Genomic DNA, 27,086 nt, shown 5'->3' with positions numbered 1-27,086 from the left:
AGTATTTCTTTTTTATGTCATTTCATGCCTGTAGTATGTTTTCTGTTATGAACAGCACATTTTGTTCTTCCTCATCTTTGAGGAAGAGATGCAGAGCTACCTTTCACAAAACCAGGACACAAAGACCTTTGACAGACCCTCAACACTATTGCATGCAGAACATGCCATATATTTATTTTTAATCGTATAGTGGTTCACAAATGAGATGTGATTGGCAACCCTATTGCATTGCAGGCGTGATGGTACAAGCTCCCCATTAGGAGGTATGTCCCAGAACGTCACCTCTCCGTTTCATTTCACCTCTCCCTCTTTCATCCAACCTTCTTCCCGCTGAGTGGCATTCCTCGGCTTTATCCACATGCTCCTCCTCTTCCCTTTGAGCTGAAAAGTCAAGAGAAGAAATACATGAACACTGGAAAAGGCACTAGAAAACAAACTGCTGATATTAAAAATAAAGGTACCTATTCACATGAGAACACACCAGAAGTCAGACACCAAACTCAAACAGACATTGAGAAGTCCTTCCTGAGTGAAGCCACTTGCTCAAGCTGAGGGATAAGTTAAGATATCCTACAGAAATTCCATGTGCTCAGGACAGCTCTGGGGCCCCGGAAACAGTGATAGCAGTAAGCTGACCCTGCACACCAAAATGAAATCAGAGCCCAGGGAGATGAGATCCAGATTTTCCTGAAAGCAGGAGGTAGATGCTCAGTGGTGCTGCAGGCAGGCAGCTCTTCAAACGAGCTCCACACATGGGAACAAACATGTCCAAAGGCCTCACACCCAACGGGAAGCTGCTGGGTGCTGAACGCAGCTGAAAATCTGGCGCTTGGAGTGGCACTAAGCCCTGGCAAATCCAACTCCCATCCCTGCTGAAAATCTGTCACCACATCGTCAATGTTAAAAGACAGGGTTTTCAAATGGGAAAAGTGCATTTATCACCCTCAGCAAACTCACGAACAACACAAGCCATAATTGCTCAAATGTCAAATAAAAATTCTCGGCTGAGCAAACACCACACGTGGACCTTTTTTGATCCCCAAATATGAATGCTTTAGAACAGGATGAGCATGTGGCCAGCGGGGCTGGAATGGAGAGTGCTTTGTAACCTTAACTATACCAGGCATGATAAAGTGCCCGCTATCATGAAAAAAAGCTCATCTAAAAGACAGAGGGAAACCAGATGGGAAAAGAGCACAAATTCTCAGCAGGAATTTCAGATTTTTTTTTTTTTGACATTGCTTTCAATTTTTCCAAAATAAAAATCTCTACCCATTGCTTGATGCTAAGTAGAAATATGGTCTGATCCACCTGAGGCGTTCTGAGGGCAAGGCTGAAAGGTCAGGGCTAGCTCTGGTGCTGGAGCTGCAGCCTCCCATGCCTCAGGATCTGTGAGCCCAGCACAGGGGAGCGAGTACCCCCAGCCCCTTCCCCCATCAAGCACGTGGGGCTGCAGGAGTGCCTACCTCAGCTATTGCTGACTGCAACACCTTGGCAACTTCTGATACTGCAATTCTCTCTGCTGCCCTAGCAAATGCTTCAGCAACTCTTTCTGCCGCTGGGCTTTCCGATGCTCCCGCCACAATTGCCGCTGCTCCTTCAGGAGTGACCACCTTCCCACCCAGACCTGTCCCCACTGGGCTTTCCACTTCTGGCATTGCTACTGCTTTTTCTGCTCCTTCCACCTCAGTTTGTAACTCTGTTGCATCCTTCCCTGCTTCCTCTGGTGCTGTGACAGCCAGCAGCTCCATGTCCCCTGACAGGTCACCGGCAGCCAGCGCAGCAGGAGGACCCTTCCCAGGAGCAGTACAGGCTGGCACAGTCGTAGAGCTGGCCTGGAACCTGTTGGTAGAAACAGAGTATGTGAAGCAGCACAACTGTGAAGAAATGTGTTTTCTGGTGTCACTGCAAGTGGACCAGTGACAGGTCCTGGAGCCAGCAAGGACTGCTTTGCCACAGCCTGTCTTGTCCGTAGAGGCCCAGAGCAAGGGACTGGGACCAGCAGCACTTGTGCAGTGCAGACTGTCATATCCCAGCCCCCTGTTCTCCTGTGGGTAGCAGCCACTTTTGCAGCTTGAACTGAGGCCAAGCTCACAACTGTATTCCAAAACATCTCAATGCCTCATATCAAGTGGTTTATGTAGCAAAAAGGAGAATAAAAGGAAGGCTGACTCTTTCCCTTGATCCATTTTTGCTTAGTATTCCTGGAAAAACCCCAACATTCTCTACAGAGAAAACAGCATAAAATCCATGGAACATGCAAGTCAAAGTGTTTTTTCACATTGCCATATTTTCCAATGAAAAGAAACTGAGGGTCATGCCCAAAGGTAGGGCATAGCAGGCTTGGGTCAGATAGACATGGTGTGTCTTGTCCCAGAGCTTCTGTAAATGCATCTCACTTCTGCACCAGCCTCCCTGCTGCAGTCTGTGCTCCCCATCCACACCTTGGGCTTCAAAATCTCTGCAGTCACACTAAGTTTTCAATTGGCATGTTCCTCCCAATGCCATGGGAGGTACAGGTAAAATTTTGACAATCCAGTTATCTTTTCTGGTAAATACCCAAGGGACACTGGTAGAAGAGATCCATAACTGTCTAATATGTGTGTACTAATCACCTTTGTATTAGAAAGGTCCTCTACCAAGTGTAGCTGCTATCAGATCAAAATACAGGTTGCAGTGAGGTAAATGAGTAATTCCCATAAAAAACTGTGAGAGGTGTTGTACTGTAGATATTGCTACTCCTCCCCAGTAATTCCTACTCCAGTCTAGAAGTCAGGACAAGTCTGAGTGGTGATGCTGGATAGACTAAATTGTATGAATTCAGAGTACAAGCTTAGGAGTCAGAAAGAGCCATTGATCTGTCCATACCCACTGACTTGGGCAAAAAAAAAAAAAAATCTCCATTTGATTAATTCCCACATGTTTTGTCCCATCTCTCCTATAGAGACCAGCACAGGCACCGGATTAACACAGAAGTAACTTTTTGGCATCAGACTACACAGCAATACAAAGAGATTCCTGCAGCATGGAGGCATCCTCACGCTGGCTGTAACCCAGCCAGCACACCACCAGGGTTTGGCACAGCTCACAACCCCCTGCACACCTCCACGGGCAGTCCCAAGAAAAGGACAAGTAACACTTGACAGATGTGCTGAGAAACTGAGATCGGTGGGGGACCCTGATGCAAGCACACGGAGGATACTGGCTGTTCCCAGCTCACACATGCTCCATAAACCACTGGCAGGGAACTTGGGCAGGCCTGATGAAATAGTGATGACACCACTGTTCAATGCTGCTTAGCATCAGTAATTAAAAAAACAGGAGGGAAAAATAAGGTGGAGAGCTATGAAAGGACAGGATGGAATAAACAAGAGTTGCTAGGGTTGTTAAAAAGGGGAGAATAGTAGAGAAAAAAGGTAAAAGAAGAGCAGAGGAGGTATAGGGGAAAAACTGGAGAAGAGGGAAACAGGCTACAGATTGTCACTGCTGAGAGTTGTGCCCAACTCCACTTAGAGACAAGACCAGGGGTCGAAAGCCACCTGAAGCGTCCTGTCACACACACCTACATCCTTGTGGACACAAGTCAGTCACTTGCTCACTGAACAAGTTACCTGCATATCTGCTTCATTAAATAGTAACCCTGTAGGTCTGCTGACAAGAACATACTTCTCTCTCCTTTGGTAATTAGCCCTGAAGGCTGGTCATGCTCACTGGCCATGAAACGCTGCAACAAGCAGCCTTTTCATGCCTCGAGCTTTACCTTTGTCCCTGTCTGTTCCCGTCAGGCTGGTAAAGGCAGGCACGATGCCCGCCCGACACTGGTGCTCCCCAGCTGCATTCATGCTCTCACCCCGCCCAGAGGGTGCCGGCATCTCTCAACAGGGCAGATATGAGCTCGCTGGGACAGTCGTGACTGTAGAAACCGGGAACTTCCAGCCTTTTCCTTCTGCTTGGAAAAAAAAAAAAAAACAAGGGCAGACTCAGGAGCAGCAATCTGCTGCCAGTCAGCTTGAGACAGCTGCAACTTGATATGCTGGGAAGAGGAAGAGTCTTACGAGGCTCCAGAGATACAGGAGAGGAAGCACGGGGTTTTGTGTCAGGAGCTGGACAGGAACTGGAGGCTCAGCCCTTCTGCACAGGCTGGGCACACTGTTTGCTCAGCGAACTTCTTCCTGGGGCTGAGCAGCTGTCTCTCACTTTTGCCACCAAGGGCAGGACTTTGCTACCCACTGTGTGTGCCAGCTGTGGCACAGCTCTGGCCCCAGCCAGTGACATAGCCATAGGAGCAGGAAGAGACCCAAACCAATTTAGAAAAACATAAAATGCCTCCTAAAGTTCCTGCAACGTGGGTTGAGTTAAGCTAAAGCTGACATGAACTCTGTGTAAGGGATTAAAACGGTTTTGGGTTTTTTGGTTTTTGTTTTTCTAAATTACTCTCCTTGTCAAAAAACAAAGGAGGCAGGTTACTAACACTTACCCCTTTCAAACCCGTTAGGAGCCTGAAAAGAAGCATGCATAGCCCAAAGCTTTAGCTTTATGATCACATTTCCCCTCCAAAATATTTTGGAGATAAATTCCAGGCACTTCAGCCTGGAGAACTTCACTGGAGAGCAGTGCAAAGATTAAAACCAAACATATTGCCAGTAATTCCTGGCAGCCTGTTCCAGCAGTGAGACCGTGGACCTGGGAATGAACCTTCAGCTGTGCTCTGGCTCCAGATAAGACCTTGAGTAAGTCCCACCTGCCTCTCTGGCCTGCAGTCGTCTGCAGGGGCGATGTCTGAGAATTAGCAAAGGTTATTCCTTATTTTATGGTGTCTGAGGTCTGGTCACTGCTAGCATGATTTTTCAAGAAGTTTGCTGCCTGCCTGCACAGTTTTTGTGTAATGTACATATTAGCATTTTGACCTACATTTGCATGGGGGCCAATTTCACCTCATAACCTCCAGTTTAACCTCATAAATTCCCTCTAAGCCACCAGAACATTATCCTGCTGTTCCCCCAGGAGAGCAGGCTGGCAGGATTTTGGATCAAGCCACCACTCAGCTGCACCATACTGTCAAAGTCCATCACCCTCTGCCCAGGTGACTCCGATGGCAGACCTGCACACTAAGAACAGTCCCAACCTGACCTCCTTTTCCCAAGCACTTGCATACCTGGCTCAAGGCTGCTATGTAGGTGAACTCCCTTGTGCTATACAAGCCCTGTTCCTTCCACCAGAGACCATTTCAAGGTCTGTTTTCTGCTCTGCAACAATTCTGTTCATTCAGGGACACAGTTTGCAAAGCCCCTTGTTAATAATCTCTCCCATCGTTTGGCACTTGTGTAATTTGCCCCCATCCCAATTGTTTATGTCTGACTACTGTTCATTGCTTCAAAATGAGTTTGTAGCTAATCCTGTGTCTACCAATTAAATGTTTGATGGAATGACATCAAAATCAAAACAGACAGAAAAAAAATTTTCCCTTTGATATGCTGACCACATTGTACAAAACTCACTATTACAAGGCTCAGGTTGCTTAGAATTTTGCCAGACTTTAATCTTTTGAATTAAAGCTTTCGATGCTGGTTGTCTGCCCTGCTGGAATTTAGGATGAAAATTTCAGCTAATGCAGATCTTCCACTACAGGAAAACTTTTTACGCCAGTTAAAAAAAGAGAAAACAACAAACAACTGATCTCTGATGCAAGCTTTTGGTTGAATTGTCTCAGTGCTATAATTTGGAGCACTTTTTTAAATTTTGGCAGAAAGGTCACAATGGTGCCAGGGAATAATTTTTTACAGGAAGAGTAATGTACCTTTGGCCAAGTTATGAGCCCCCGAAAAATCAGTTTGCACATGCTCTGTAGTGATTTGTGATAGTTAGGCAGCAAAAATATTTTTCAAAGTCCTGACTTCACAATCTGAATATTCTTTTTGTGCAGTTTTGGTTTACTTTAATATAATCTATAAAAATAACCAGTTACCTTTAGTGACATCTAAACAGGCTCCTGGTTTCCTTCCATGGTTTGAAGCCTTAAACAATAGCCCCAAAGAAATGACTCAGTACCACACACACATGTACTTGATGCCTGGGAAATTGCTGGTTGTTGGGCAGCAAGAACAAGGAGATTCACACAGCTCTAATGCATGGCAGGTTCAGGGAATTTGGGGAACTCAGGCATCAAAGGCCGGGGATGCAGGAAGCCAACATCCCCCCAGCCACCACTCTGCACTCCAAGCTGTGTGAGGATGCCCACAAGTTTTGAGTGAAAGATAACAAGGGTAAAAACCTTTTGGGATTCCATGGGATGTAGTGAATCCACTCACTGAGCTGCAGGCACAACACTTTCCATGTGCTGAGCTCCCAACTTCTTAGCACAGGCTGCTGAAGTCTTTCGGTGTGGCAAGTGGAAGATTTGTGCTCCCAAATCAGTATATTCCTATAGTTAGGGTAGGAGCATTAAATTACCCTAGTTCTTAAAAAAGGAGGGAAATTCAGAATCCTATTAGGCAAAATTCACCTGACAGCAGCTTTTAACATGTGTGTGTGTAACCTCAGCCAGAAAGAAACCTTTGGCAGCTCAGCTGGTGGAACTGTTGCCTTTAGACCACAAGCAACATGTGTGAAACCTGAGAGGAAATAATGCAGGTTTCTGAATAAATCAGGATTCTGCAAGTGGGGTCAGCCTTCTGGCTGACAGTCACAATATGGCAACCACCAGTGTCCAAGGACAGTGGGCAGTTTGCAGATGAGTTATGTCATTGCTCTGAAACCCCTGTGTCCTAAGGACTTCTTGTCTCTATACCTGCCAAAGCTGCTATTTACCCAACACAGCCATAGCATTGGGTCATTAAACAATACTGATGGCAATGCCCGGAGAATTCCAAGCACCTATTGTACTATCACCGAATTCCTCCTTTGATCACCATGGTCAGAAATATCTGATTTTTATCACTCTTTAATAGCTCCCAATCAACTTTAAGAAGTTACCACAATGCTCATGGTAGAACCTTTGTCAGACCAGGCTAATCATTGACAAACCCAGAACAGCAGATCTCACTAGCTCCCCATTGTCAGTCATATATGACCTTCTCCATGGGCTTGAAACTCCAGGGACAGGGTTTGAGCTTCCATGTTGAAGATTACTCTGCCTGTGTCAGAGCAAAAAGAGCTGTAAATGTAGAAGCCTTTTTCTGAGCTTCCTGCAAAACCCACAGAGATTAATAGGAAAGAAAATTTGAAGTGCATGTGAGCAATCTCAGAAGGACACACACTTCTAAGCATGAAATAGGAACTTCCACGTTCATGCTGTTATTAGATCACTCAAGAGAAACACGTCTTTCCTATACTTAAGGCACAACAAGACTCTTCCTTGTACAATTCTGCCACCCTTCACCTGTGTACCAGACAATGCTTACAAATAATCTGGCAACGATTCCCAGTTGCTGTTATAACCTAGAGAAGCCTGCACTCTTCCCCCTGCTGAGATGGTCTAATTCACACATATCTAACCCCAAGCAGCTGCTTATTCAGTATATGCTTAGCACTGACAGCTTCTGGTTCAGATTTGGAGGGCTCGTGCGCCTCAAAGTTTGCCTGAGCTCTCCAACCTTGCTGCTGCATCTAATAAAAGACACTATCTCTATGTACAAGCCTTGTCCAGCAGTAATCAGAGAAATGTATCTTGTCTGATTCCAAAATTTGTCAGTTGAAAGGAAATTAAAACCCAGTGCTCTGACGAATGCTTCTGCAAACAAAATGGTCAAAAGAAAGGAATCTGAAATCAAGTTTATAAATTAATAGAAGTTAATATTGTTTTACAAATCCCTGTTTTCCGTATGCTGCTAATGTTGCTCTCGAGAGGCTTATTCTTGAAACCTAGGAAACCCTCAAGAAGTGAGTTGAGACTTCTCTGGGTGAAGGAGACACACATCAACACCCAAGGCTGCTTGTTTCAGTGAAAACAAAAAGGGCTATCCCTGGTTTCAGATGCATTCTGTGAAACTAATGAAGATTATAACCCAGTTGCAACATTTTAAATGAATCACAATGTGCAGATGACAGGTCATTTCATCAGAGGAAAGAACAAATTTGCAACAGCCACTTGAAGAGGGAGAAATTTTAGGTAATCATAAGTTATGTAATTACATAATTAATGCTCTAGTTTGTAGGTAGTCAAAACATAGCAATAATACATATAACAACATGTCTAATCCAGCTCCATAATGTGCAGTTGTAACCCCAAGTTCAGATAAGAATTTCTTTCTTTATTACCCACCAGGTGATGCACACCCTGGGAATTCCTGGATTGACACTGAAGCGCCAGGCATTATCTAGAGGCAATACAGTGGATTCAAGGGACAGCTGTCCAGTGTATTGGCCAGTTTGGGTTAAACAATAATAGGAATTTACAAGACTTGCATGTTCCTGAGGAGTAAGGAAAAAAAAAAGGAAAAAAATCACATGTGTCTAAATGAAACTTTTAGAGCAGGCATATTGGTAGAAGCTACCTGGGGAAGATGAAATAAAAAGCATAGATTGTGTTCACCTCACCCAAGAAGCAGCTGTGTATTCTGGTGGAAGTTTGGTTTCCTGCCTCTAACATGTGCACACATTCATGTTCCTCAGTTGCAGGTCACAAAACTATTAATCCAGTTAGTTGATTTGTATAGTTTACGAAATCATGAGGATTTTCACTCTCTGGTGTATTTTGGGCATTCTGCAGACTTTTCAGTGCTCCTACTCATGTCAGCCACACAACCAGATGATAAAGCTAAATTAAATTAAAAGAAAATCTTTATTTGATACTTCAACAAAACCACTGAGCTCTAAAATACTGAAGTGTTATTTAATGGCCACTTTGGCAGTGTGAGAGCCAGATGCAAGCTGCTCTGTGCTGTCCAAACTCAGCTCCCCAGGGATGATGCTCTGCATGACACAAACCCTCCTAGCAACGAGTCTGATGGCACAGAGTAGCTCCACAACATCTGAGTCCTTGACCCAACACCCAGCCAGGGAGAACATCCATCTCCTCTCGCTCTGGGTGGGACAGAGGGGCCGAACTCCCCTTCACAGCAGCCTTATGTTCCATTATCCACTGAACTGCATCCACCTTTCTCTGCACTGGCTCACAGAGCTGCTCTTGGGCTCTGTCTCTTCCTACTGAAGCCACTGGGCATCTTGTAAGGAGCAAATGGGAAAAGGCCTTGGACTATGCTTATGCTGTATGGCAGCACAGTCCATATAGAGCATGCATATAGAATAATTGAACCTTTTCCACAAAGCAGCTGTCTCAGGCTTAGAAACCAATGTCTCTTTGCTAGTTAGCCAATAAAAAGATTTAGGGTTAATAAAGAATAAATATCCATTCTCTCAGGGAAACCTTTATATGGATGTACCAAGCTTTTCATTCAGTGAGGTATAATTACCGAAAATGCCACAGATGCAAGCAGCCAGACTGTGCTCAGACTCTCAGAGGGACACCTGAAAAGCTCTCCTCTAATCACCACACAGCATCAGAGAAGCAGAGTTGGAAAAATTCAAGCAAATCCTTTCTGGATTCTCAAATGAAGCTCTAATACAATCCTACCATCTATTGAAAAATTCTGGTTTTGAAGGAAAAGGACCTGTCTCCCATCATGAAAGTTTCCTCCAACATCTGAGCTGAGCCAAGTGCAAATGAAGCCTTGAACCTATGCCCAGAATGATCATCAGGAACTGAAACTTTTGAATTAGGACAATATAAAATATGCCAATAAAAATTTCTTTACTGCAGGTCCTGTTCTGATGTATAAATCCTGCCTCACGTCCCTCCCAGCCCAGCTAAAACCTGGGCTGTGCAAAACCCCAGGGAGACCCCACTCATAGTATTTCTGACACAAGCCAGGGAGCAATTGAAATTACAAAAGACAGTTCTCAGATCAAAGAAACCCACCTCCATTTGCATGGACTTTTAGATAAACACCAAAAAAAAGTTAAAAGTTCACTGAGGGACTGACCCTTTTCTGCAATCACCCTCACACAAATCCTGTATTTGCCATTTGTCTTGATGGGTGGTAAGGTCTTAGGGCAGGCACCACAACTTCCTCTGCATTAGTTAAACACCAGCACCATCAGCCTCTGGTTCTAAATGGAGCCTGTGAGTCCTGCCACAGTATAAATAAAATTCATAACCTATCCAAGACCTAACATGACTTCATGAGGACCCTCCCCTCATTTATCCATGCTGCTCTAAGTTACTGAGGTCAAATTTAGTGAGGTTGGACACGTGAAATGGACTCATGCATGGTACATCCAAATGATCAGAGACTGGGAAACAAGATGAATGACCAGGTCATATCAGAACAGAACGGAAAAATTTATAACAGAACTCATCTCTCTCTCATTCCTCCGTTGCTTTAATCACCAGATGTTCTCCATTCAACCACCTGCTACCCTCTCTGAGATTTAAATTAGGCACAAAGTACTCCCAGAGACATGATCACAGCACTGAAAGGTTATAGGAGAAATACACTTTTGCCTTGGCATCCTACAACTGGTAAGAGATATGAAAAGAACTAAAAATCCTGTGATGACAAGCTAGCTTCGGGCACCCTAACTAAGAGCTCAGAAATCTCACTCTTTCCCTTGTATTAGAGAGAGCAGCTTCACAAAGACTCAAACCCTAGATTATCTTCAGGGTTATTGTGAGGTGACTGTGAAGCTTTCTCGTCAGGCTGCCAGTGGGGGGAACAAAAAAAAAGCTTTCTGAATCAGGCCCTTATCATTTATACCACATTACAATCCAAAATGAAAAATGACTTGCTCCAGATTTGATAGAATAAAGCATCTTGAGATGCCACAGAAGTACCCAATTTTCAATAAAGACATTAAACCTAAGCTTCAAAAAAAGGGAATAATTACATCGTTTTTTGCTTTGAGTTCTAATGTTAAAAGTGTCAATTTATAAAACTAGGTGAACAACCACAATTCCTAAGCAGACTGCAGCTAATTAGACCCCTTTTGATCTTTTATTTTGCCTAGAAGCTTATTTAACAACTTTACACAAAACTCAAGGTTTTGACACACTAGTGGACTGGGGGAGGGAGGAGACCAAGGAAAGAAAATTTTTCTCTGCTGCTTGCTGAGGTGGGAGGCTGCTCTCTTCCTGAAGCACACTCACTCACAGCAAGCCTGGGAAACCTTCTAGCCATGAAAACAAACGCCTCTTATTTGCGCTGTCTTGATGGAGACATGATGCAGAAGAAAATATTAAAAACCAAATCAAAGCACAAACCAAGTTGTAAGAAATGCTCCAGCTCTACACACACAGTTTGTGTGTGAGAGTTACTGGTTTAGATGGAGGATTACAACGCGGAAGACCAAATGTTGTGACTCCAGAGCGCTGGGAGGGGTTGCCTTCACCTGCTACTGCAAATAACTGGGCACTGACATTGCAGTATTCCCCAAAAAGGCTGTGCAGTGCAGAGAGAGGAGGGAGCTGCAGTTTCCTATGTGAGCAGCATCCATCTGCACTGCAGAGGAGGGGTCCAACAGGGTCTGGTGGGAGTAGGACAGGCAGAGCTGGTCAGAACAGCAGAGCCCATCCTGTGCTGTGTTGCACAGAAACAAATCTTTGAGCAAGTTGATTCCACCTTGGGGCAGTGGCAGGCAATAGACAATATCTCCATGTCCCTTCTGGCCCTCCTTCCCATGAAGAACTGACATTAAAATAGCCATGAGGGCTGGGTGACACAGAAGCCACTAGGACTTGGGCCCTTTTCACTTCTGTGACCACATCACATCCCCCTCCTTTCTGTAACTGGAGAGACAGACATCCCTAGCTCCCAGGAACTCACCACAGCAGCAAGGTCAGGAGTGTTAAGGGCAAAAGCTCCTTGTCCTGTCCTGAAATGAAACAATATCATTAGACTTGAAGGACTCAGGCTGTAGGGCTCATGTACACAGACAAAAGCAGAGGACACAAACATCCTTCCCCCTCAATACAACTGGGAGACCATTCCCCCTGTGGATAATCCCCGCCCTGCCCGGGCATACCAGTGGGTGTCTCTGCAATCTTGCCCAGAGGATGACAGTTCCACAGCATCCACATATACTGCAGCAGCCTTCCCACTCCCCTGGGGTGAGGGTCAGCCCTTAAAGCAGGAAGCCAGACGTGGAGAGGGAAGAGTAACAGAGGGAAGGGAGAGAGGGAATGAGCTGCTTCAAGCAGCATAGCTGTGTCTGCAGTGACATGCTCCTGTCTGTGAGCAGATCCCTTCAAACAGGGATCTGGATAAATCTGAAACAACCATAACCATCTTGATTTACTGATTTAGCTGTGTTAATCCTCTAACTAACAAACCTGGGGCCCGGTGCAAACCTCAGTCCGATGTTAGTAGCAGACCTCTGATGTTTCCCTGTCACCACTTCACTGTCCTCAGTCTTGAGGTGGGAAAATCTGAGCTTACCTGATAGCTGAATTTACCTAAGATTCTTTGTTCAAGCAGGAATAAACATGCTGATGGCAGCTCTCAGCCCCCACTGAGCTGCTACAGCCTCCCCACACCCACAGCCAGGTACACCCAGAGGATTCAGCCACAGCCCTTGGCTGTGTTCCAACTCCCCCACCCCAGGCTCACAACCACTAAGAAAGCTTTAAACATTGCCAATTTTTGGAAAAATTGCTCTTCCTCACCCCGTTCCAAGGCTGTCCTGGCTTGCAACTTCACTTCCTTTTCTCCTCACTCTCCTGCAGGTGCATCAGCTGAATGATGGCTCAACAGAGGAAGGGAAGAAGGAAGTGATCAGAGGTGGTACCTGCACAGCAGCAGAGCTATTTCCCCCTCATGCTGCACATTGCAATGTTAATGACTTCAAAGAAAACCATCTGCAAAGCTAAAAGCTTAATGTAGGAACAAAAATCAATACTGTGCTCACTGAAGTCCCCTGGTACTGAAGACTCTAAAGCATCATTCAGGTAGACAGCAGTGGACATTCCCTCCTTAATGACTGCCTGCAGACCATTAGAGAGGGGACGCTGCTTTAATTTATTCTCTTTGTCATTCTAATATAGATCTTCCCTTTTAAAATGGTGTTTGTACTTTACACTGCAGTCTGGGTTCAGAAATAGAACAAGTCCTAAAAGCTGGGATCAATACATCCCACATCACCTTTCAGAAGGGAGGCAGAGAGCACAGTGGAGAGGGCCAAATGCCCTGCTGGCATAAACAGTGAGATCCTTGATGCTGCTGTTTAAAATATGAGTCAAAGTATGGACTCAAACCTAGCTAACTAAATGAAAAATAAAAAAGGGAATTAAACAATAAAAAAATCCAACCCAAGCCAAAAAACTATTCATCTTTTTTGCCCAGAACAGCTCTCTGCAAATAAATTCAAACCTTTTCCAAATGTTAATAATTTATAATGTATCACTGCTAATAATGCTGGCACACAGTACTGTTGGGATGCAGAAACTGAGCAGGGAGTCTGACCCACCCAAGGCAACAGGCCAAAGAGAGGAGCCAGCCCACCTCCCTGCTGTCCATGCTGCCTCTGGCACAGAAGAATCTCTTCTCCTTTCCCAATACTCCATGCTATCCAGACACCTGAGAATTTTAAGTAATTATCTGTAAATAACCACAAGCAAAACAGTAAACATAAAGGCTCCTTTTGCCTGCACAGGCAAATGCTGTTTTAAGGTACAAAATCTTAAGGTTCTGTGAATCCACAGAAATTATGATCCCTGGTTCCAGGAAACTTCAAATGCTGTGAGTCTGGACTGTCTCTTTTCAAGAAAGGATTATTCCCAAGGTTTTCTTGTTTGTTTTTTTATGCCAGACTCCTGCCCTCTGAGCAGAGGTGGAGCATAGGAAGGCATTTCCCTGTGCTGGCCACAGTGGTCTTGAAAAATCTTCCTAAAGGAAGCAAGCTCAATAAACAACAGCAATCAGTCCAACAAGCCTCCTCCTTTGCTCCCAATAAACAAAGAGCAGAAGGAAGTAGGTTGAAACAAAAACCACACACTCCCCCCAAAATACTGGAGGGAAGATTTTGAAAAAGTGGCCTGTCAGTGTTTCATTTTGCTCTGTACATCAATGAAATTTCTAAGAATTTGCGTGTTGTGGGGAAATTTCAGAATGAAAACAGATCCGTGCATGCAAGTTCCATGCAGCTGCAACAGTTAAACAAGAACTAGCTCTAGACAGTTTATGGACACTGGAATGATGTTCAGGTATGGAAGATGATCTCCAAAATTGCAGGGACAAGAGAGAGGTTAGTGCACAGTGTGATGATGTATGTAGGTCACCCCTGGGTGCTCTGAGGTATCCCTGTAACCCAAGACCATTCATGCATCCTTAGAGGAGAGAGTGCCACAGGCACAGAAATTTAACGATAATTTGGTTTTTTCTGCCCTAATTGGTACAGGTTTCTCAATCTGACATTGCCCTAAGGGTCAGAGATACTTTCTACTTTTATTACATACAGATGCCAGATCCATATAGCTCCATTCCACAAGAAAGAAATCCCCAAGGATTCCAATTGTTTTAAATAAAAAACCTAAGCAAATGAAAAACAAACCCTCTTCTGCCACCTACTCAACAAGCACATGCAACCCTACCCAAACACAATGCTGCTAATGCTTTGCAGTAACACTTGCTCAACACCAAACAAAAGCACCTATAAGTCACCAAGTCAGTTGGTAAAATCAGATCTAATACATCAAAATATTTCAGTTTCACCCAAACACTCTTGGTTAGTTAGTGCTAAATATTCATTCCATCTCTTAATCCTTCTGCCAGGCAAGCCAGATTTCCTGCTAGCAAACAAAGTCAAGCAACGTGTCTAAGATCACAGAGGAATGTTGCCTGGACCAAAGTAATAACCAACATCTCATCCCGCAGTCTGCCCTCCTCCAAAAAACAAGGGTCCACTCCTTCCACTTCAGTACATTTTACCTTGGCTTTTATCCACTGCTTATTCATCTTATTTCCTCTCTCCTAGAATCCAAATAAATCTGCATGGTGCTAACTGAGCTCCTACAAAACAAATGGTGGAAAAAGGGCATCTCATCCCCCTAATTCACTGAACAGCCCAGGCAACCCAGGACAGCCAGCTGCCATGTGTTCCCTGGGGCCTGCATGGCCCTCGAGGGGACTCCTTTGGGGGAGCACCCACCATTTCCTCAAGGAAGCCCCTGCAGCTCACTGGCTGTCCGTGCTTGAGCACTGGGGCTGGAGCCTTCAGTTTTGGCTTGCTGCGCTGTCTCCTGGGTTTGATCCAGTCCCTGAATCCTTCCACCCGTTCTTGGGAGCTGAGGTTCACCAGGGAGCATCAGGACACGTTTACAAAACAATGGCTGAAGAGTGTCCAGAAAGTTCTATGAGTACAAGTGCTTTTGTTTCCACAGGAGAAATGTCCACAGAGTTGCATTTGGGGAAAGGGCAAAGAAACATCTGTGTGCTCACAGCAGCAGCAGCAGCACAGGCACAAGCTGCAGCTGCAAAGCCTCTCCAGCTTGGCTGGTGCTGTCTGCTAACTGCTGGCATAAATATAGTAACGGGGTTGCACATATGGCAGGCTGTTTAATTTTAGAAATCAAAACTATCGAGTGATTAAGTTAGTCATCCTTCCTCAATTTGGGACCAATACAACACTACCAGAGGCAGTGGTCATAACCACTGTGGTTTGCCAGAGAGAAGGAGAGTGCATGTGCTCCCACGGCAGTAGGGAACACCAGAAACCCCGTCCTGCTCTGCCCAGCCTGGCTTCTCAAGGATCAGACAAAAGGAAGAAAATCCAACTTAAACCAGCCTTCAAATGAAAACTGAGAGCCTGCAGATTTGCACACATGAACATGCACAGCCTGCAACATGTTCTGGATGGGGTATGGCAGAACTGCTACTCTGAACATGGCGCTTCCAAAAAGTGAGATGAAAATCACACTGTGCCAATTGGTCTCTGGAAGTGAGATCTCACTCAGGGATTTGAATTTCCCGAAGGAAACTCATGAAGAGGGAAATGGGAGCCCAGTTCAGCCAGCATGGCTGTCTGGGTGCAAACATGCCTGGGTCAGCAGTAAGGGCAAGCCGTGTGCTGGGACACTGCACAGCCCCTTGTCACCAGCTGGCCAAGTCCTACCGTGCTCAGCAGCCCAGCCTGTGCCAACACATGAACCCAGCCCTGGCCAGGAGGGGCCTTGATGCACCCCAAAACCAGCTGCTTCCTCTGCAGAGCCTGTGGCTTATCCTCAGCTGCAGCACCAGTGGCACCAGGAGGATGTAGCCCTGCAAACCCCGCCGGTATCTTCCCCTTCCAGTGAAAACCAACAAATGGAGAAAGCAAACAAGTCATGGAGGGATTTTCTGTTTCTCTAGACAAACATTCTAAGAACAGTTCAAAAGAGGCTAATTAAATTCCAAAATCCCTGTGCAAATACATTAATAACGATTTTGAAATGAGCAGTTAACCAAGGAAGTTTTCAAGGTGGGAAGTGTTTGATACAGAAGAGTGTGTGAGGAAGAGCTGCCCAGCCTACATTAGAGACAATCTCTCTGGCCAGCACATGTGTTCAGGGGAGTGGGCATAGCAAATACTCCTGAGCCCAGGAACAGCAGTGTCCCCAGGCTGCAGGGGGACAGAGAAGCCAATCCCCTTCATTCCAAATCACCAGGAAGCCACGCAAACACTAAATGACATGGCCATGAGTCTGAACTGTCACTGCATGGCCTCACCAAAGAGCTCCTCTTACCCATTTCCAGGATGGAGGAAAAGCAAAAGACCTTTTTTTCTGTTGTGCTGCAATTACAGGAAATTTCCAAACATCAGATAAATCTTTTTTGCCTTACCACAAAATCGTAGGCAAATCAAGTCTGCCTGCCCTGTGCATGAAGCATGAAACAATGAAAAATGGATAACTTGTTATAATTGCTCATATGACAGTGGAAAAATCCAATATTGTTGCATGGTCTGCACTCCTGCGGTTCATGGAATCTCTCAATGTTAAATGCCATCATTCTCACAAGCAGGAAGGACAATAGTATCATTTTTTGTTTAATGATGGCAAACCAAGGAAAGAAGTGATGTGAAAAAAAACACAGAAAGGGAAATGATGAGTCCTTGTAAAGTCTGTGGCAGAGCAAGGACTTAAACCCACTGGCTGAGGCCCAAAGCACCAGGTCACTCATCTTAGTCAAATCTCCAACCATGGTCACAAGATTCTCTCTCCTATTATTCTCCTTTTGTTCTCTACATGTCTTTTCCCAGCAAAATACAATTATGTTTTTTTCATGTAAGATCTCATGAGATACCGATTCATATGCTTGTTAAAACCCAGATCCATTATACCTCTTTTTGCTTTCATTCACTAATTTTATTGTGCTATAAAATAAAAGATTTTCTGGTGAGATACATTCACTGTGCCGCCACTACTGCTAAAGGCACAGAGCTGCCATCATCTTCCGGAAACAGGTTTGTTTAGTTCATAAATCCTGCTTTCAGTATTCTGCTAAATACAAAAATTACACATAGGATAATAAATTCCAGGATCATTCTTCCTTCAGATTTGACAAATAGAACTGCAGTTCTTTCCCCAGCCCAGAGGTACCTCTTTTAAAGAGCAGTCAGCAGTCTGATAACTTTAGATAAACCATTTAATTTCCAGAAGGAGCCTTGTCTGTATACACACAGTCTACTGGGTGTTCTCCTTTCTCCCTGACTGCTCCCTGTTGGGAAGCAGAGGCTTTGGTTGAATAACTGGCAGTCTCAGCTTTCTGCATCACAAAGCTGTCTCATTCAAAATTTAAGAATCACTTTCATGAACCACAAGAAACTGTGTTGTTTACCTCAGCAGCAATCCAAGTATGCTGTTCTACAGTCTCTCAGTCTAGGAGAAGAGGCTCAACATTTTTCTTTTCTTTGTTTTTATGAAACTAGGAGGGAAAGTGGGAAATAAAGATAGAATAAAAAATGACCAAGAATTATGAGGAACTGTTTTAGGAGGGAAAACAATGAAAGAGTGGAAAAGATATGCAGCTCTGATTCCTGTTAAAATGTTCCAAGAAAGAAGGATAACTTAGAGGTAAATCCAATTGTTAGAACTAGAAGAGAAGGAAGGAAGTTAACTGCCAAATTCAACTAGATCATGAGAAAAAGCCTCCAAGCAGTTTGATTCATTATGACATGGTTAATCCTGCTCAGGGAGAGATTTCACATTTAAAAGCAGCTCAGATAAAAGAAACCAGAGGTGTGCTCACCACACATGAGCACACATAAGCTACCTTTAGCTAAAACTTGCACTCTGATAGCAGCAAAGGCAGGACAGGACAGCTCAGTGCAAACTGGTCATCAACATCCCCACAACTTCAGACAGAAGCAGCCCTTCAGAATACACACATTTTTGTGAGATCTCTGTCTAACAAAATGCATGGAAGAGTCAAGATGGCAGAAGAACTCCAGGATGCCAAATTTATTTCCTTGTAACCATCTAATTCTCTTTCAAGCTTGCACTAGGGCTGAGGCAGCTGAGCACAAGAACGAGCTCTGCCCAAGGTGCTCAGGGCAGCCATTCCCACTCACACCACTTATGTCCCCCTTTTGAAATTTCACGTGGGTAAATCAACCTTTTTGCCCAACTGCTGCAGCACACACCTGTCCTGCTAATGTGGAGCTGCTGGTCATCCAACCAGGAAAGCCAGTCACCTGGAGAAGGGCTTGCACCATTTGGGTTTGCACTGGGGCCCTTTGCAGAGCACACAGAGATCCTCCAGAGATAGCAGCTCACTGCCAGTGAGGGAAGGTGGGCAGCAGAATTTCTGGGGGGTGTTAATCTGTCATAATGGCAAAAGCATGTTTTGCCCATGCTAATGCTTCTTTTTGTCCGCCTAAAACTCTCTAGGAACAGCCAGTGTTAAAAAGTGCAGAATAAGGCCCCATAAAACCTCCTGTCTGCAATCTAGGGACTATTAATCAAGAACACCAGTGCTTTGCACAAAAATATTGTTAGGTTTTGTTGTCTGTACCTTTTCATGCATCCTCGGGTAAGGATTTCCCCCCACTGTTCTCAGAGCAGTTAACAGGACTGAACTGCTCAGAAGGAATGGCCACAGAGTGAAGATCCTCACTGCAGAGATTTTACAGTCTTTTCCAAATCAATGACTAGAGACATACTAGGTTAATCCTGATTACTAACAGACATCTTTGCTGCGATTATATTGATAATAACCACTTAAGGCTTCTTATGTCACGTGGACCTCATTTCATTCTCACAGCTGTGTCTGGTGGTTTTGCCACTTCTCCATCCTTTTTCTCACTTGTCCATTCTTCCACATACTGCTATAATTGAGGAAAAGAAAAAAGGAAAGAGCTAGGAGTAATTATCAGAATAGAAAACTCCCACTACCACTACTTCTCCCTCCAGCTGAGGATTGCACTCCTGTTGGCTCTCCCTTTCCCTAGCTGAGCTTGGGAGTGCTAAGCCACCCTTAAAATCGTCCTTGTTAAAACAGGTCTATCACATTGTCTGGGATATAATGGAGTTAAAAAAATCACAAACCAGCAAGGCCGAGTTGCCAGGAGAATGGTGCTATGCAAACATTTCAGGTACCTGCACTACACAGGTGTTTATACACCTTATGGGCTGCTCCTAGAGGCAACAACCCCTGGCCAAGCACCACTACACAAGGGCTGGGATGACAGGATGATCCAGCAGTGTGGTGAGTGTGCAAGCACTCAGCTAGATGTTGTGGGACAGCAATGGAAAGAGCTGGCACATGCAGAGCATCATTTGGGGAACAGAGAATTCCTTGGCTGTGCTAAAGGTTGCCATACCTCAGTAAGCCCATTTGCAAGCTGGCTTTCATCATAGGCAATACAGCAACGTCAAATCCCAAGAAACACTCCACTTGTCTGCAACACATTGTAACGTGGAAGACCACAGAGGTTACTTGCAACAGACACCAAGCACAAGGAAAGCATCTGCTTTAACCAGCTGTCCTTTTTGCCAGAAGAGGTCTGATGTCAGAGCTGAGATGCCTGAAGGTCAGCAACATTGGTCAGTGGGCCAGAGCAGGGCATCCTGGTTCCCATCCTCTGCTTGGAAGGGTGGCTCTGTCTCGGAGTCAAAAGCAGGTGAACCAAGATCAAGATTTTGTTCCTCATTCAACACTGACTCACGCCATAACCTTGAACAAGATCCTACACCACACTTTCCCCATGTGGGAATGGTACAATTTATCAATTTCCCTGTGCTTGTGTGCCTGGTGCAGCCGGTGCCCATGAGGTACTGTCAGGTCACTGGCTCAAGTGTGCCAGGCAAGAAGGTGTTTTAATACATCCTGGCCTTGCTCCACACAATATTAGAGCCTGGGTCAATGCATGTGAATTTTTTCCAGCACTCCATGAGTTTTTCTGTATAGCAAAGTTAAAGCAAGCGAGAGAGAGAGAGAGAGAGAGAGAGAAAGAGAGAGGTTCCCATTTGATTGGCTGTGACTAGCTGCAATTAAAAACTATAATTTATTACCCTGGATTATGAGTATAATTTCAATGCAGAGAATTAAGGTTTTCTTCTGAGATGGAAATAAAGATTAATTTTTAATTTCCTTTCTCACTGCACATTTAAGAGCAATGGACTCCATAGAAAACTACAGGTCAAAATAGTTTTATGGAGGAATGACAATGTTCCATTGCCGAATAATTTAATGCTCTTGCTGCCTTTTTAATATTTGACTGCAGCTCCCTCATGCGAAGCAGCGGCAGCAGACGCTGTACACGTTTGCTGCAGCACTCAGGTCAAAGTGACTTTGAAACAACAAAGTTTCAATGCTCAGGACGTGGGCAGCTTTTGGAGTTCCCTGCTGCAGGCAGCTGCCTTCCACAAGAAGGGAACAGACAGCCCTTGCATCTGGGCAGGCAGCTGGTCTGGGGATGGGGAAAGCAAGGATGGAATTAAAGCTTGAGGAGAGAGAAGGGCACTGGAGCCTGAATGGGATAGGTGCACAGCAGGTGCCTCGCAGCTGGGACATGGACAGGCAGGTTCAGATAAAGCAAGAGAAGTATTTCCACCCTGGAAACACTGCCATAGGACAACAGGACTCTGTGGGTTTGCCTGCACACAGACCATGTTATTCCAGCCAGCACAGCACATCAGCAGAACACAGGGGAAAACTGGGAACCATGAGGTCATGAATTCACTTGGTCATGGACCATGACTAGGTCACTGCTTGCCAAAACTGCTCCCAGCCCCCGAAGAAAATAGCCTGGGAAAAGCTGGGAAATCCACACAATCACACAGTGCTGCTGGGTGACCTGTAAAGGAGAATCCAGTGCAACACGAGGAAAGAGAGGGAGGCTATGTCCATTCATTCCTCCCAGAACAAGCACCTCTCAGGACAGGATTTTCTGCTGGTGTTCACAGCAGGATGATACCAGCACATGCCTTAGGCCTAATATTTTACTCTGGGCAACTGGCAGTGAACAAAAATGTCACTGAAATTCAGGAACACTTTAAATCCTTGCTCTGGTAGTAGAATTTAACAAAAAAAAAAAAAACCAACAAAACCCCAAACCAAACAATAAAACTGTGCCATACTAATTGCTTGGATTCCAGTTAATTGAATAACCCTGTGCTGACAGAACTGCATCCTCAATGGCCTGGTAATATATAGTATAACCTTTCCATTGCAGGGTTTTTAAAATTTATTGGCATCTTATACCTGGCATCTTGGGTTATAAATGCAATTAGATGCCTAAGTGATGCAACTGCTGAGCACTGTGCAGGGTCACCAGGACAAACATCCCCCAGGGACACTGTGGGGACAGTGCTTTCAATGTGGACCAGGTCCTCTGAGTGCTAAAGGTCCCCAGCTGTCTTGGTGGCCTTTAGAGGAAGTCTGTTTAAGGAGGGGAATGAAGACTTTTTGTGAAAATCTTTTCCCTATGTGAAATCTGTTCACAAAGAGATCTTAGGGGAGATTTGGACAGAATAATGAAACAAGTTCTCAAAGTTTTGGCAGTCTCTCTCCCTCCAGGGCTTCCAGGAGGCATATAAAGTAGATTCATTTTCAGTGCAGAACAACAACACAACTAGGAGCCCAGTTTAGGACAAGTAACACCTGTCTGTTACTCACAACTTGGCTTATAAACTGGTCCTGTGCGAAATGGCAGTTTCATGAGGCATCTCCTCAAAAAAAGAGGACAAAAAAAATCAAATGATGCTGTTGTTCGCCCAGAAGTCTCTACATAAGCTGTATCTCAACCTTTTCATGTTAAGTCTCAAAATAGAAAATATAACACCCACAGACACAGCTTCCCATAACCTTCACTGCCAAGGCAGCAGGACTGCTCTGAGTCTGCTGCTCCTGCAGGGACAGCTCCAGCCATTTGATGCAATTCTGCTCATCAGTTCAGGGAAAGACTCCTCTGAGCTCTCAGGAAAAACCAAGATGAGCAGTTATTTGGAAACCCTCTAGAGAAAGCATAGAAGCTGAAAAAATTAAGGTCACTGAATGGGGAGTGCTTCTTCCTTCTAGTCAGCACTGCTCCCCAGACAAACCTCTTGCTTTGTGTGAGTTTGGAAAAGAGCTCCAGCCAACTAGAGTGACCAGAGCTGCCCCAGCACTTCTTGCAGCAAGGATGCTGAGTAACAGCTAGACTGATTTCTACCCCAGGCATTTATCACATCCTGACACCTTACAGAATTCCCTGTAGATTTCCAGTTGCCTACATTATTTTCTTGCACTGTCTGTCCTAAACAATTGTGCCCAGACATTGTTCTCTTTAATCAATCATGTTTCTATTCCCTCGTGGCTGCCTTTCAGCAGCAACTGAAGCACTCACTAACTACAACAAGTTTTATTCTGATGGCTGATGACTCACAAATCCTGCAAAGGGGATACACATGAGTCTGGATGTCACCAGACTTTGTGCGGGTCCAGCTTTATTCAGCACAAAGCACATAGAATTTTGGTGAGTTTTTCAGAAGTACTTCCCCCTCCACTGCTGCAATGCTTGTGGCCACCTTTGCCAAGCATCCCAGATATTTGGACCACTTGGGACTCCAGTTTTGGAGGTCCAGGGAAACAAAGGAGACCGGGAACCATGAGCTACAACGGAGCATCTTTCTCACGAGCATTCATCATCAGCCCTGTCTCCAGCAGCCCACCCCAGTATAACCATTGCCTGAGTGCAAAGACTGGTGTGTGTCTCCGGAAATGGAGTTTAGATGTTTGTCTTATCTGAACAAGTTCAGTGACTGAACACGCTGCACAAAGAGCGTGAGTAACCCTGACAAAGCAACTGCCGCCTCCTTATCACGGCCTCCAAAAGGACTGAAAAGAATCAAGCATCAGAGACTTATCTCTTGAGAGATGTTCAGTGCCCATGCCTGGCTTACCAATCAGCCCTAACTCCCTTTTTCACTAGGGTTCTTTTGCCTTGTTTTTGGCCACACAGGACAGCCTTGCCACTTCCTGAGTGTGGAGGAGTCATGAGGGGAAGGGGGGTGTGGAGGATGGGCCCCTTTGCCCATGTTATTTTCTTGTGTTTCTGGACAGTGGGATGTTTTTACCCATGACAACTTTACCGTTGTGATAACCATAACAAACGGCCATCCTGGTACCACAGAAAGGTTCTGAAGGTTTGTGTGATGACAAAAAAACAGAAGGTGAGGACAGGTTTTCTTGAAGCCACATTAATCTGGGGTCCCTCTGACAGCCTATCCATGCTCAATTGAGGGTCCTGCTGCCAGCGTGCCAGTTGTGTGAAGGAGAAGTGCTCACCCCAAGATGGGAGAGGGCTCCTGGTTGTGGCCTACTCCCAACTCCATATGCGCCTTTTGGGTTAGGGTGCTGCTCAGCAAAAACAGAGCCATCACAAGGGTCGCTCCATGTTAGTGGGACACATCTGCCAACTGGCATTTCTACATTTTTGGTGCCTGGATCTAATGGCTCAACGCCTTGTGTCAGAACCTGCCTGCAAGAAACAGGTTGGAGCTGGTCCCAAACCAGCCCCATTGGTAACACTGTTGCGATAGTCATAACCCTCAACTGATCTCCTACATTAACAATGTTCAAGATGGTAGAAAATTGAAATGCAGAAAACATCAGCTGTAGAGAAGGAGGATTCTGATTTTCACTCATGTCTAAATCTCAACCAAAGTGTGCTAAACCACAGAACAGCCTATATCTACACCTAAAATTGTATTTGATCTCCTTTCACTGCCTCATCTCAAGTTCTTGAATTTCTACAAGCAGATGTGTTGATTTATACAGACCTATAAGCTAATACACACTCTTGAGACCACTCTGAGTTTTGATATTTCTTAAACAAGAATATTTTTCTTATTGTCCCTTCATTCTGAATGCAGTAAAGGTGTAAAACTAGCATCATGCTTTATCCTTAAAACCAGCAGCATCTATCTCCTCAAAATCTCAGGATGTAAGGCAGACACCATGAGAAGGATGGTAAAAACACCAGAGAGAGCTATAGCAATATTATCACTGATTTACAGGGCAATTCTTATTTGTCATTTGCCCACATAAGCCTGGGGGCACAGCAGTGTTTGAGGTCTGGGCAGAGCCAGAAGAGCTGCAGCCTGGCCCAGCTTTGTTCCTACGTTCTTGCACGCAGCCCTGAGCAGGTCACCTTACCCCTCATGCTCACCCTCCCTCTGCTCAGCTGTCTGCCCTGGCTAGGACTGTCTCAAACTATTTGTAGCAAGGTGTATCTCCTCAAGCATATTCTGTACCTTGTTCAGTGAAGCCCTACTCTGACCTAAGATCTCTAAGCTCTTCTCTGAGACATATATTCAATAATAAAATGAAACGGATGCTAACCGGTTGTGCAAATACCTCCATTCATTTCCATATTTTAAAATCCTTCCTCCAGAAAACCCACATAATCAACACAGATGTCTGCCTGTAATCATGCAAGGCTGAATTCACAACAGATGATGTTTATGGAGAAGTCTCACCAAAGGAGCTTTGCACAGCTAAAGTTCTTTTATCAGGCACTCCCCAAGCAGCCCCCCTCTCACGCTGTGCTCAGCTAAACAGATACAACAGGGGTTGGAGGGGAGTTTTCAGCTGGCAGATAATAACCAAGACTTGGACCCTTTTTTCCAAATCTGCAGATTTCAGAGTTTTGGCACACTGGTCATTACGAGCTCAACTTAGCTCATGGCTTCACCTCAATCCATACAGGACACAGTGGAGCTCCACAAGACTTGCTCAAACCTCTCCAGCAGCTGTACCAGAACTTGAACTATAATAAAAATTTCTCAGCTATTTGTCATTAGGCTTTTTCTCTGGGAGGATAGCGACCAGGCAAGGCAGTGCTCCTCTGCATCTCCAGCCCCATCAGGGCTGCCCATTCAATCACAGTCTGCCACTTCCCACATTTGATAGGGTCACTTAAGGAATGACTCCAGAGCCTTGCCCACAGGGTCTATGCCACAGGCATGCTTCAACATAAAATGGCCATCCATCAGCCTTTGCTGCATAGCCCCAAAATAAGTTTTAAAGTTTGGATAACTGAGAACTTCTATTGAAAAAAAAAAAAAAAAGAATTCAGCAGAGGCTGTAGGTAGCACTGGCTGGCCACTGCCCATGGGGTACCCATGTTCCATGGAAATCAACATGAGAAGAGACTTTATCGCAGCTCTGATCTACCAAACAGAGCTCTGAAGAAAAGGACATCTTGTTTTTAAATGTTTTCCTCTAACAGGCATTGAATGAAGAGAGGAAAAAACCCCAACAAAAACCCCAAGTTCTGATGAGAAAGATAAATTCTCAAAAACAGCGACAGACGCACAGAGCAGATACCAGGGGAAAAATGCCACCAAGATCCGATTAGCCCAGTGAATCAGCACTGTGGACAGTATCTTTAAACCAAACTACTCTTCCCTTTTCCCCTCCCACACTCTTCTTCCCATCATTGCAAAGTCCTCCCAGCCCAGAGCTCACACCCTGGCCAGGGGCCTGGTGCTGTCAGTGCTGGCTCACACAAGCCCCTCTGTTGAGGCCAATGAAGGCAATGCTGGTGTAGGCACTTGGGATAGCTCCTCTCTCCACAAACACAGTTGCTGATGCCTGCTTCCAACTTACTTTTAGACTGCATTTGGGATGATTTCTGAGCTCATGCAATTGGAAGGGATTGGGTTGGCATGTAGGGAAAATATCTTTATGTGAAAGATGAGAAATGTCTTCTTTTTATCAAAGGAGGACACACAGTTGTGAGATGGGTGACGTTCTGATGCATTTTCAGCCAGGGTGCACTGCCGATATCAACACAGGTTTCCTCCAGGGGCTCTTGGAAGTGTCTGAAGAAGAAGGAAATAAACCTTCTAGAAGGCTTGTTGATTTCATAGCCTTAGGGTTTGGAGGCTTGAGTGAAGAAGTGTCCGATTCCCTACTCCTGTGCACTGGTCAGTGATGAAGATATCACCAAGGTATCTCTACACCACCCAGTCTGCCATGGGCTGTGGTTCTTGGCTGGATGAGGAACCTGCACCAGGCTCTGTGAAGCCATAAGTACACAGGCAGATTGGCTCAGAAAAGTTGTGATTCAGCTACAGCCGAGGCAGATCTACCTCAAGTGCTTTCCACCAGCTGAAGCAAGAGAGGACAGCAGCATCCAAGTCAAGCAGCACTGGCCAGGCTGCCTCTGCTCTCAGCCTCTCCCTGGGAAAGGGAAATACTACGAAGGGTGTGAAGGAGACTGAGAGAATACTGCTCTTCCATAGCACTGAGTTTCTTGTTTTCCTAGAGGGAACAAGTAACAGCCACAGTGAACCATAGTAGTGACTGGAGCAGAAGCTGTGAGAAGAAAATTTATCTCCAGAATAACCAGTTGTGGTCAAAGAGCGAAGAGGCAGGAAGAGGAGTGGCAGGAGGATCCTGTCCTGAGCTGACAGAGGAATTCAGTCAGGTTTTAGCTATTTACAATCCCCCTGCTAATTAACTAGCAGACCTTTCAGTGACTTTTCCCAGCAGTGAGACAGTTCCCATACTGTAAGCTGCGTCATATCACTCCTGTGCCAGCCAGATCGAGTCATAGTTTCCAGAGCAAAGGGGTACCATTTTGGTCTCTCCAAACTCAAGAGACAAACCCAGAAACAAAGCCTGGAGCAG

General features: G+C 45.1%; 1 long non-coding RNA gene across 2 annotated transcripts; it reads right to left on the bottom strand.

Moving 5' to 3' along the window:
* Positions 1-162: 162 nt before the first annotated feature.
* LOC116449540 lies at positions 163-27,086 on the bottom strand. 2 transcript variants are annotated; one of them, XR_004242415.1, is made up of 5 exons: positions 12,659-27,086; positions 11,820-11,868; positions 3,761-3,946; positions 1,467-1,842; positions 163-381 (listed from the first exon to the last, which is right to left on the bottom strand). It is a non-coding gene; the product is annotated as an uncharacterized LOC116449540 (long non-coding RNA). The 2 variants fall into 2 exon arrangements; XR_004242414.1 differs by lacking the exon at positions 3,761-3,946 and having other exon boundaries at positions 12,659-26,694.

The sequence above is a fragment of the Corvus moneduloides genome, chromosome 11 (genome assembly GCF_009650955.1).
Source record: "Corvus moneduloides isolate bCorMon1 chromosome 11, bCorMon1.pri, whole genome shotgun sequence".
Classification (NCBI taxonomy): domain Eukaryota; kingdom Metazoa; phylum Chordata; class Aves; order Passeriformes; family Corvidae; genus Corvus; species Corvus moneduloides.
This window is presented reverse-complemented; position numbering and strand designations above follow the sequence as displayed.